This window comes from Pleurodeles waltl, chromosome 1_2 (genome assembly GCF_031143425.1).
Source record: "Pleurodeles waltl isolate 20211129_DDA chromosome 1_2, aPleWal1.hap1.20221129, whole genome shotgun sequence".
Classification (NCBI taxonomy): Eukaryota; Metazoa; Chordata; class Amphibia; order Caudata; family Salamandridae; genus Pleurodeles; species Pleurodeles waltl.
In genome coordinates, this window is record NC_090437.1 from 447,335,283 (window position 1) to 447,348,626 (window position 13,344).

Below are 13,344 nucleotides of genomic sequence, written 5' to 3' on the forward strand. Positions count from 1 at the left end.
ATTATCAAAATAAGATTGATTTGTGTACAGGATGAAAATAACACATAACGTACTGAATGTGTGATAACTAACTGCATTTTCCAGATGAAAAATAACCCATCATGCGTTACATAGAAGGCAAAGTGGTACATCCAAGCAGCCAATATTAAGAAAATGAGACTAAGATACTCTTGTGACCAATCAAAAATGCAATTGACAGTGTTTCAAGCCAAAGACTGAACGGTGCTGTACCAGTCGAGCCAGTGGTTTAAAGGGGATTGACCCAAGACCCACCCTGTGTTCATTGAATGTAAGAGGTCTGGTGATGGCTTTTCCAAATGTAAAAAAATAATAATAATAATAATAATAAAAATAAAAAAACATAAAACGGAAGAAACAAGCAGTGGCAATGCCAGTAGGTCTGGCTTTAAAGGAATGTTGCATAATATGAAGCATTACAAATAAATAGCTTGAGAATGTATATAAATTTGTGAGGGAGCAAAGAAATGTATAATAATATTGGTGTAGGCTATAGGTCACTTGGCAGCTGCACTGTCAAGGCAGACCTAAACACCCAGGTGTGTTGAAGCTTGCCCATCTATGCTGCTGCCAGAGAAAAAGCTGTACATTATCTAGTTATCTAAGACACTTTAATAGCATTACAATGTTGTGTGTGCCCCTGAAAGTTCGAACTCAGAAAGTTGGATAAATTAACAAAATAACCAAATGATCACAGCTGAGTGAAAGGCAAGCACTTTTTTGTGGAAACACACAAATTCTTCCTAATCAAATCATGTACTCCGGACTGTCCAACATGTGGGCAGAGCAAAGGTCCTATGTCCCTGGTAAGCTGTGACTTGTGCGCCGGCCCTCCAGGTGTAACCTGGGTATGTTTTGTGAATCCTTCAAATGCTTAAAATTAGAACCATGAAAGATGAAAATCTGTTGCATAGTTTGACTGTTCTATGCAAATTGTGCCCCAAAACTTTTTCCTATCTTCCTAATTCCTAATGTCTACCTTCTAATTGCAATTTAATCTTACTTTTTTATCAGCATTATATGGTTGAAATGGTGTGCTGCAGCTGCCTATATTTTAACATGTGATATGAGGGCATCTACAGACGCCAGCAGTGAGTGTTTAACTTATCTAGGTGATGGCAAAAGCAAGACAGCCTTTGTCAGTTTGGTATTCTAGAGAATAGTGTACCTTCAGCAAATACATTGCAGGGATATTACAAATGACATCGACAATTTGTACCCGCAGCATCATGCTCTCTCTCTCATACCTACTCAAAATAACAAATGAATGTATACTTGTGGCATTATTCTGCATATCATATAGGCTGTAATTCTGCAATTGATTTTACCCATAGCGTTTGCTTTGAATACCTTTATTCTGCAGATAACAAAAGCGTTTGTGCAAATCTGCAAAAAGCAGACTAGATGTTGATGTTTACAATACTTCCTAGGCAACTTGTTATATGACCTACATCTTTGTTTTATTAGTGCATGCTTTTCAAAATGCTCCATCGTTCATAGTTGGGCTAACTGCTTTGAGTATCCCATGCACATTTTGTGCTGACCTGACTGTGAAATGCTTAAAAATATTAGATACTTTTTAACAGTCAAAACAAAAAAGCTGTAAATTCAGCAACATCGTATAATAACAAAGTAAAACAAAGGATCATGAAAGGGTTACTATTAAATAGCAACGTGTATGTATGCCTTAGCCGGTCAAAAAGCAAACACCATGCAATTATTCAAATATGCCACTGTGGCAGGAAAGTGAATACATTAAAGAATACACACTTTGAATTACAAGCTGCACATCTGCAGTTTAACTAAAATACCACTTGCGCCTTATCACCAAAATCCAGTGGTGTCACAAATGGGACAATGTAGCCATCCACAAAATGCCCTAACCTTGATGGACAGTCCATCGTAGCAATGGCAAACAATGAAAACAAAGACGTAAGAGCTGATGGGTATGGGGACTAGCTCAAAGCGTGCTGTGTTTCGATGAATTAGTGACATAAGGTCTATGTGCTGTAAAACAGTCTACAGCCAGACCTACAAAGTAGGCAAAAATAGAAAAGCTTTCATAGAAGTGTCATTTGGTTCGTAAGTGAGGGCAGCTTTAAGACACTTTGGGCCTGATTACAACCTTGGCAGAGGGATTACTCCGTCCCAAATGTGCCAGATATCCTGTCCGCTGTATTACAAGTTCCATTATAGCCTTTGGAACTTGTAACAGGGCGGATGGGATATCCGTCACATTTGGGACTGATAATCTCCTCCGCCAAGGTCGTAATCAGGCCCTATGTTTAGAACACGCAGACACCAGTTTCTGCTGAGATATCATGACCGCATTTTGTCAAAGTTCAGTAATGTAGTTATGTTCTGAAGAAATTTGCCAAGCACTGTATTTTTTCTGTCAAATTTCAGACAGCATAGATCAGGCAATGAACTAGAGCGGCATTCATTCAAAGCTCCTTGATTGAGTGCTGACCTAATGGGTGTGTGAACAATAGTTTTTAAAAGGTCTTCCTGTAATTTTCTAGAACATTATACGAATTGGAGAAGTGTGGAATAGGGCGAAGTACAAGATCAAGTTGCACACTCAGTTTTCACTATAAACATTTGATTTTGGGTTCCTCTCTGAAGTATGTGTGTGTTGTACATACATATGCTGAAGTCCTAAAATGTACCAAAGTGAAGTTTCAGGTTCTCTGCGACTTTCCCAGCTCTTTTGTCACTGCATCGACATATCTGATGAGGTTTGGGTCTGCAAAGTCCCAGACATGCTACTAAATAGGGTTTTAAATAAAGTTAAATGCATTAATTAGTAACATGACTTTTCTGCCTTTGTTTACTTTAATTATTAGTCGGGTTCATTAATGCAGCACTAGAAGACATTTGAACGTACATTCTATTTATATTTGCTGTATATCCAGATAAGGGCTCAAAAATACCGGCTTTAGATGATTTGCTTATTTTTGTCCTGCCCAGATATTAAAATATCAGTGGTACTAGGAGAAAAACGGCCGGGTGACAACCCTAGTTGAGGTAGATAGCAGAGCGGAGTCCTAATTCATTTCTTTGCCTCCCTGCTGAAACAGTTAGTAAGGGTGCCCAATACGTCCCTAAGCTGAACAAGCACAAAAACAACAGATGATGGACGGAATGCTGAACAATGCAAACATTCACCCCCCAGTCACAAAGATCTGGGTTTAATCCATCGTTTTTTGCACACCACACCACACCACCCCAGTTTGGACCCAGCCATATGCAAATCAGTCTTGACCCTGTTCCTTATGGGAACAGTCGAGCAAGAACTGCCAAGCAAGCCGAACAAGCAGCCTATTCTAGGGTAAATTGTGGTCGGTGCTCAACAGTGTCATTTAGAACCATCAATTTACAGATTAAAAGCAAGACCTGGGTTGTTCCCTTTGTGGACAACAAACGGCTGACTGTGCTGCTTGAGCCTGACTCTGTGACTGCTGCTGACCTGGGCGTGTACCTGTCACTTGCGAGCTCATACGTCACTAGTTTGTTCACGTGCCCACCACATGCCATTAAGATGGTGACTTGGCGACCTGTGTTCTAATCCAGCGTTGATACTGGAGTAAAGCCATCTGATTATTGTTCAACTCACTTCATTTTCGTGGACCTAATTTATGGAAATGTAATGAATTTCAGATTTGAAAATAAGTATTAATGGACAGTTTGTGCTCGCTCCCCAGCTTGATTCGCACCACTTAATGCCAGTTTATACTTTCGTGCATTTATTTGTTGTAGTGGTTGTTGTTTCAACGGTATACACTTCCACCTGTACAAACAGAAATGAGGAAACCCGATGTCTCCTTTCTTCGCTCTCTGATATACCACCATTGTTTCTTCTGTTTGGATACAGTTACCAGTAACGATCTCATTCATTTGAGCAACAGACATTCAATTCACTAAATCTCGTCCCTTCGAGTCCACGTGATCTACCTTGAAATACGTGATTTCTGTTTGCGCTGCTTCTGCGGGCCCTCTCGGTTTCATAATGCTGTGACTTTCAGCATCACTCTACCATTCCGCTCTAAAAGAAAGTTAGAAACCGTCGATTTTCCTTCCCGTACATTCCTTTGCAGATGGGCCGCGCCGCTCGGTGTCTTGATGGCTGCCATGAAGTTAATGGGAAAGGATAGCAATGCTCGGAGGGGCGCCCGCATGATGGGTTTGGAATTATGATTTATGACTCCTAAGTACTGATATGAAACGGATGCAGATAGAAGGCTCTCGCGAGAGCAGCTCCTGCAGCGCGTGAAAGGGTCAGATTTTGCTCTCCGAGGAGAAATGATGTAAAGCGGCTGTGTTATATGCAGTGGCGGCTGCCCGGGGCTGCAGAGGATGGTACACATAAGTGCCCATTGGAGAGAAGCGTGTCGGGGGGGGGGGGGGGGGGGGAGTGCTAACAGCCCCGTATTCAGAAATACACTCCACCGCCCACCCCTTGCTCTCAGCTAGACCTACATGCTGGTGCATCCGATGCAAGGTGACATGAAATGAAATTGTGAAGTGCCTGGCTAACGAACAAGCTTTTGTAGACATGCATTATAAACGATCATGAATCTTACTCACTGGTTTCCGCCATATTTCAATGCTCAGTTGATCGCTTGCTAGGTTTAAAGCAAGTAAAGACCCGTGCACACAAGCATGCCATCATTTCAAAAGAGGCAACTGTGAGGTTAAATATATATATATATATATATGGACAATGTATCCCCCCCCCATTGATTTCTATTGAAGAAGAGTTGATTTCAGGCGCGTGACAGCCGAAATAAAGCCATTTTGGCTTATAAAATCGGGAGTCTCCCGCCTCAATCGGATCCTAATAATGGCGTGATACTCCCAAATGAAGGGCCCCAACACTCATACCAATTATATCCTATGGGCAAAACAGTCTTCAGACGAGGGACGCATAAACATTACACCTCCACATTCCTTTTCGTTGGCATCTTGTCCTAAGACACTTTCATACAGCGAGGCTCAATCCTAAAACGAAATTGCTCATATGTGCCCTATAAAAACCAAAATCTGCAGTACGCGCCTCAGTAAGCTCTTTGCCCGTCCGTCTCATCTGCAGATTATTATTTGTACCATATTTTCATCAGTAGCTTCGTTTTGCCACCAGTCATTTTGGTACCATAAGCACTAGTGTCTTGTTTTATCACCAGTCATGATAGATGGGAGCTGGAGTGAGCAACTCTGTTTTTTCACTCGGTACTAATAGATATCATTTTTGAATTGATCCAAACAGTCTCACTTACGTACATTTTTGTTACTTTCATCAGTACAAGTAATACTGCATCGCTCTCTGTTCTCACACTGCTTACCTCAAGCAAAAGAATCACAGAAAAATGTCCTACTTGGGTGTACAGCTCCCTCAACTTAAATAATACATGTGGGATTTTTAAAGAGGGCATTTCCGCGTCTTTCTGACGGGGCTCACTTAAAATGTTTTAAATGTAGTTTGTAGCCTTCCACTTGCATCTTAAATTGAAATGGAAATAATCTGAAGTTACACCAAAACCCATGAATATATCGAAACCTTGGTGAATATCGAGTGAGGAGCCAGCCAGGTGATGCAACCATCTCAGAAGCCCCATTAAGTCAGATCTGCAGCGTTGTTCTGCTTTTTCACAACAATCACTTTTATTTCAATGAGTTTCGTAAATAGCCAGTTGAGTTATTTTTTTCTAACTGGGCCTACTCTCAATGGATACACAGGAGGCGTCACATTTCACTTCTTTGCGTGTGTTTTTTTTCTGAATGAGAAGCTAAAAAAACAGTTTCTCTTATTATCCTCCAGGAAAATACTGACACTCACTTTGTAATGTGTATACTCTTGAATCTGCAAACAAGTAAAAAGTGTCTGGGATCATCTTCTCAGTTCAGACTTTTCAGGAGTAGAATACATTAAGATAACATTTCCTTTGACGTATGCTCCTAAACAGAGCCCTTGCTGCCCTTGGTTAAAATTTGACAGTGTGTGACGCAGTTCAAGTATCTACCTGGCCCCTTGATTGACTTCGCTACTATCGACCAAAACATTTTATTTCAGATCCTAAATGGGAATTTTGGACATGTCTCAAGAAGAGACCTACATGTCCTTCTGTTTCAAAGAGAGCAGAATTGCAAAGGCTTAGTAGCTACCTAAACACTCCCCAAAATGGATACCTGCTAATGGTTTTTTTTATAAAACAAATCAATGTTTAATAAACAAATTTAATCAACCACCAAGTTCAACTAGAAGTAGCCTAGCTCTTCACCTACTGGTCTGAATTTCACACACCACAGAAATCGGTACATGTGCTAAATTATTATGGATGCTCTGCAACTTCCAAGTATCCCTTATATGTAAAACAAGCATTAGCAAAGCCAATAGGTCTCATCCATGAAAGATCTATTGACTTTGCAGTATGTTTTAGCCATGTTACACTCTAGCGTGGCTGCTGTTCTGCACAGATATAAGTTAGTGGTGTACAGGGGAGTGTTGCAAAGTGGAGTGGCCTAGAGTGTTGTACAATGTGTTAGAGTGGAGTGGCATAGGGTTGAGTGCTATGAAGTAGAGCAGGGTGTATTATAGATGTGTCGTAGATTGGAGTGTCCTGGAGTGGCGTAGATTGAAGCGGCGGGGAGTGGCATAGATTGAAGTGGCATTGAGTGCTGTAGAATGGAGTGGCGGGTCATGGAGTGGTGAAAGTGTCATAGAGTGGAGTATAGTAGAGCTCAGTAGTGTTATAGAGTGGCGTAAAGTGTAGTGGTGTAGAGTGAAGTACTTAGAATGGTGTAGTGGAGAGGCATAAAGGGGCATGGAGAACAGTGGCATAAAATGGAGGGGCCTACAGTATAGTTGAGTGTGGTAGAGTGGAGTGTCATAGAGTGGAGTAGTGTAGCGTGTGATATGCATAGTGTGCACAATGCCATTACAGTGAACACATTTTCGATTGAAATGACCATTACATTTGCACAGGCATACATATTTACTGATAAAACTATACAGTGCACAAAAGACAATGTGTGGAAATTGGCATCACTTGGTGTATTGATTTGTTGTGATCCTTTAAAATATTTGTTTCCACAGCACTTCCGAATTACAAAAAATGCACTTCATTTGTGCTTTCCTAATTCTAATATATTCTGAAATATTTGTACAGTTAATTTACAGGCATTTACATTTTGTTGTGTGCTAGAAAAAAATAACATCCTACAGTCTTTTTCCATTCTAACCCCCAACAAGATTGTCACATAAATCCTCTCCCTTTGCAATGGAGATTGAAAAGTAAGCACCAACCACCCTGGGAGACAGAGCCTAATATTTGACCTCTGTCTTTGAATACACAGCAGACGTGACAAGATAAGAACAAAGTTTAAAGGTCTGTTTATTGGTCATTCACTTCTGAACTCAAGCATGGTTATTTTGGGGTGTTTCAGCATTCCCCACTCCTCTACTTCCAGTGCCTATGGCATGGGTGCAGAATTGAAGAAGAGGATTGTTTATGTTATGCTGCGAGTAAAGAGCACTGACCAAAATAAACAGGCTGGTAGACAGAGCATTGTTCCTTTCAGGTTTGCAAGATTGATGAACTAGAGAGGCACAGGTAAGTAGATTCAGTCAAGCAGAAAGCTAGGAGGCAAAAATCCTGTTCAAAGGAATATAGCAGTTTACTGCTGTGAACTAGCATACAGTAGATAACCAAAACATTCATCTACTCTTCTAGACTGCCTCACGAAAAAGAAAAGAGTTCCCAGAAAGTGAGCACTCATTGAACAATACAAGGAGACAGCCAGTCAGTGAGGTGGTGAACAGGCTATGCTCCACGGGAGGGACAAAGACATGCTGGGCAGCCTAAAACAAATAAAGATGGCAAACACAAATAGAAAGGAAGCAAATGTGAGTTACAAGCCAATGGTAAGCAGTGGGCCGAATGATTCCTAGGGAAGCTTTCAGAATATCCCCACAAGGTCTTGTGCAACTAGACAGCTGTGCTGTCTAGTAGCTATCGACCTAAAACAAACACTGGCCTGTACTTTGATACGCTAGAAGAACACCCTTCCCTAAATTACATTACAAGGTGTCTACATGTCCTAGACAGTTGGAGCTCTTTTCCTGCATCTCACAAATTATATTTTCAAATTCTATCATTGCAACTCACTTTTTCTGAGCTCATACAAATCTGACCGCCAGGCCCCATATTTAAACCAAAACTCATTGCTAGCCTGACGCGCTGGGACCCGCTTTACTCCTAGTCCTTCTCTGACTGCCTATTATGAACCAAATAAATGTGTATCACTCAAAAGCATCCCAGAGAAAAACTGTTATGTTATCATCAAACTTGAACACACTCCTTAAAAAAAAAAAATCCTAACTATATTTGGGGGCGTTGTGGGGGATGGTGGCCAGTTGGCTGCTTACCCTTGGGGGTTACTAAAACCCCTAGATGATCGCTTCCTGTGGGGCCTGGGCTTCGCCCTGTCCCAGAGTTCCTGGTTCCACTGGGCATGGGATGGTTGAGTTCTTCTTTTTGTGTTTACTTTGGGCTGCCCCCCCTGGGGGTGTGTCCGGCGTGCGGGTGCAGTGTGCCTCAGACTATCCATCTCTCCTGCCTGTCCTGGTGCCAAATGGGCCTCAGGGTGGGGGGTTGCCTCCCCCAGGTCTGGGGGAACTTAGGGTTGCATAATCAATGTTGCAGGGACTTTAAAGTCCCTGGCCTTGGTATGCAGATTCACTCGCCATCCTGATGGCAGAGTTGATGACACGTCCTGCCAGAGCAGACATTGTTTCTGACCTCAGAGAGCTGGGGCTCTTAGCTCCATGGGGTCGGAGTCTCGCCTCTGGTGGCGGGCTGGTCTATACCAGTCAGCCTATACACTAAGTCTGGTGGGTTTCGGGGGGCACCTCTGGGGTGCCCTCTGAGTTCCTGTCATAATAAATCCAATACTGACATCAGTTTGGGTTTGTTGAGGAGAGGTGTTTGTTATCAAGCACCATGAGTTTCAGTCGGGCCATTGTGTGGCTGGGTGGCCTGTGGTGGACGGTGCCCAGTACATACCTTCAGATCGCTTTCCTGTTCACTTGTAATATTTAGTAATCAAACTGGACGTCACAGGGGCATGTCGGCTTATGCAGATGTGTCCCCGCGGGATCTAATCCACCCTGTCTTAGGGCTTTATGGGCTGCAGTGGTGGTGGCTTGCATATATTGGATGCAGTGATTTGGGGGCATTGCACACAATGAGTGTGCCATGTTGTGTTTTCACCCTTGGTACCCCAAGGGCCTTGGGGCACCAGGGGTTCCCCATGGGCTGCAGCATGTATTATGCCACCCATGTGAGCCCATGCAAAATTTGTCTGCAGGCCTGCCATTGCAGCCTGCATGAAAAGGTGCATGCACCCTTTCACCACAGGTCATTGCACCAGGTCACTGTATGTCATCTCTGTGGTAGGCTCTTCTAGCCAAGAGGGCAGGGCGCAGGTACCTGTGAGTTAGGGCACCCCTGCATGAGCTGAGGTGCCCCATGAACTCAAGTTTCATTATGTTTAGGGCCGGGTGCACGCCACTACGAGGCAAGGTGGAACCTAGGAGAAGGTGACCACAGACACATCCATTCAGCTGGACATGGTGTCTTCTGTTGGGATGTTCTTCAGGTTCAGGCACCTTCCAAACCAGACATTAAATGAGTGACAATGTGTCTATATTAATTGCCTTGTTAAATTTTCAAGTTGATGTATGTATACAAACATTTTTCATAATATATTGTTTATGGTGCATATAATTTGCATGAACTCCAATACATTTATAGAATAGTATTTAACATGGTGTAGTGGGGATATAAAAAGTTACTCTTATTTGTCACAATGTGCTTCCTTTTTTACTGTGAGAAGTATCTTTAAATGAAACTGTTTCTTTCACCAGGGTTACATCCACAAATTGCACGCTAAAATTCTCAACCTGTTGTAACTCTTAAGCTCCTGCATGGAAAACTGACCTTCCAACCACTTAGGTTTTTTAAATAGACCCATTCTACTTTTTACCTTCTATCTCCCTCATCTGTGTGTTACTCTAAAAATCTCATAACTATCTGCCTTAAAGCTCTTTTGAAACCATAACAATATTAATTCCAGCTAGTAATTGTGCCTCATGTAACCGCTCTAATAATCACATCAAACGAAACAAGCCCCCACACAGCATGCAAACTCACCCCAATAACCAATTGACTGACCACTAACTAGGCTCTGAGTAGCATGCTACTCACCGTAAAGGGCTTCAATGCCTCATCAGGGGTAGTAAGCGCTATACACCCTTTAAACAATTTTACTAATGATCTCGCAAACCCACTCCAGAGAGCGTTGTTTTAAAGTAGTTTCCTGGACCTGAAAATGTTTACCCGCTCATAAGAAATACAACTGACTTTTTCACACAAAAGACACACCAAAAAACTGCCCTCTTTATTGAAGTTCACCACCCTTTGAGAAACACATGGACAGGCCAATCTCTCTGTAAAGTGAGTTGAATATTTTCAAATGCAAGCATCGCACTACACTACTAGCCTTCTACCAGCAATCGTAGCCACTGCACAGACCTCCGCTCAAAAAAGTATCCTTGCATTTGTTTAATTGTACATCTGAGCCTACTACTGTACACATTTGTACCGCACTGGCTCACCGCCCATCTGTTCTTCAAACCTGTCTATAACAGTAGATGCATTTAAATAACTAGTGTGTAACTGTCTGATCTTTCAAAGGGATACACAGTAGAATGCATACCAATGTTTGGATTTGGTGAGGACTAGTGAAAGTATTTAATCCCAAAATGTTACTATGTGCTCTCTCCCGCAGTTACTCTTGCCTAAGTTCCCACTCCCTACTATTTACCCGGCAGACATACTGCAATCACTGATTTGTTAATGTGTACACTGTCATCCGTTTATTTATTCACCCACTCATGTTTAAATTCCTTTGTAGCCCCTCTTACACTGATCTCTCCTATAACCCCCCACCCAAACAGACACAGCACAGTGTAATGTGGAGCAGTGCACTGATTAATGGGCAAACATTGTCAGTTTCCTCTGGCCGTGTCATTTTCTGAAATTCTAGATCAAAATTGGAAGGGCCTGCACTGAGTGTCCTTTCTCCGCTGCATACGCACTGCACCGCACAGCAGTGCACTACATTCTATCCCTCACTCACCCTCTTACGCCTAGCGTTCCAGGGTCCTGAAATGTAAGAATGAAATGAGCAGAGTTCTGCGCTCTGCATCCTTCCTACATCCATGTTACGCCAAAATGAAAGTTAATGTCCTCATCCAACCTAGAGCATTGAGGCTCATCCAGACCATCCATTTTGGCAACCCAAGTAGAAACCTACAGTCTGGTAGTCTAACAAGGGCCGTCTTAAACTACATGAATGAATGACTTGTAAAGCACATCAGATGCACAAAAGTAGGACGTCTTGGTGCTGTGGAGGGTGAAGCTAGAAGTAGAAACTGTATAATGGTTTGAAAAGCCATCTTTTTAGAGGTTTTCTAAAGACATCTTTTGAACGAATGTGTCTCAAATCTTGCAGCAGTGAATTCCAGTAATTGGCAGAAAAAAGGAAAATGTTCTTGCTCTTTTGTGCTTTGGAACTGAGGTCAAGTAAAAAGTGGGTGAGCGTAAGTAGCGAACTGTAACATAAGTAAGATTTTGGATATAAGAGGGACCGTTCATAGACAAGGCCATGAACACAAAGCAGAGTGATTTAACATTTTTTTAAATTTATTAGAAGCCAATGAAGAATTTATAGATTTAATGTGACAGAATGTCTGCAAGCAAGATTAGGTAACAATCTGACCGCCACATTCTGTACAGTTTGCAGTCTTTTGAGCTAATAGCCAAGGACGCCAAGGTAGAATGAGTTCCCATAATCCAGTCTAGTGGCAACTAAGGCACAAATCAGTGATTTAAGAGAAGATCCAGGCAAAAAAAGGAAGAACCTTCTTCAAGGCTCTTAAAAGAGCAAACCTCGGGGCTACCACTGAGACAGTCTGTGGGGTGAAAGTGAGATTGTGATCAAAGTGAGTGATTGGGGAGGAAGGCCAAGTTCAGACGACCACCAGTGGTGGCAGCTGAAAGAGTTCTCTCTAAGAAAGGACAGCACTTATGTTTTCTCACCATTGAATTTTAGTCATGTCATTTATCCATTCATATACGTCAGGCATACATGCCTAAAATTTAGCTTGTGTGCTGGTAGGACAGTGAGAAATTGAGTTGTGTGTCTTCAGCAAAAACTTAATACTAAAATCATGCGACCTTAATAACTGTGCTAAAGGAGCCAAATGTGCAGTGAGCCAAGTGGGACTCAGGAGTGAGCTATGAGGAACCCCTCGTAGACGTAAAGAAGAGGGTAATGTATAAAGTCCTAGAAAAGCTGATTGCGATCTATTGGTGAGAACGGCTACCGGTTTTAGAACAGTCTTACCAATCCCAAGTTTGAAAAGGCTTTGTAGTGTGGTGTGAGACCTGGTGTCAAAGACTGCAGATAAGTCTAATAACAATAGACCAGCAAGCCCTCCTTAGTCTACTGTATTGCGGAGGTGTTCTCAGACAGGTAAAAGGGCTGTTTCCTTACTATGTTTAGGCCTAAATCCCGATTGAGTGCTCTCCAGTAAGCCTAGAAACGCTTTTACGAAAACTACCTTTAATTTTAATCTCCAGACAGGCCTAATTTCAGACAGAAACTTTCCCTTGTTCACACATACACCCTCATTCAGTTTCTCTCTCCCTCACTCTTGCTATAAACACAATCTTAGCAATCATACAAAAGGGAACCTAGATTACCAAGGTGAGTTTATGTCATACTAATGGATGAAGGTGTTATTGCAATGTTGTAACATTTTTCACATCTTGCACCCCTCTGGCCAGGAATCAAAATATGTCTGGCTCCTGTGTTAATGGTGTCATGCTTGGGAGGACAGAGTGCATGGGCCTTCTATTTGCTATATTTGTATGGTATCATGTCCTGGGGGGGAGGGAGGGGGGGCAGGGGGGGGGGGTACACTGTCCGTACCTTTACTCGTATCTGAAGGGTAACATATCCAGGAAGAAGAGCCAGAATGGTAGCTGGTCCACACGTTGGGTCAGAACTATAAATGAGGCAGAACAAAACACAGAAGCAACAGAGCTAACACAGACCTTAACTGGCTGTCCCGAGAGACATTAAAACTAATACAACCACTTTCTGGCAGACATGCAGCATACCGCAGACAGGTCATACAGTTTGGTAGTACCAAGCTCGTAGTGGCATTCTCCACTTACACACACAAGTCCAAAACATTGT

At 42.3% G+C, this 13,344-nt stretch overlaps 1 protein-coding gene across 5 annotated transcripts in view; it reads left to right on the forward strand.

Annotated features, from left to right (window-relative positions):
• C9orf72 (C9orf72-SMCR8 complex subunit) overlaps positions 1-13,344 on the forward strand; it is a 228,434-nt gene that overhangs the window by 154,394 nt on the left and 60,696 nt on the right. The gene's annotated exons all lie outside the window — the stretch shown is intronic.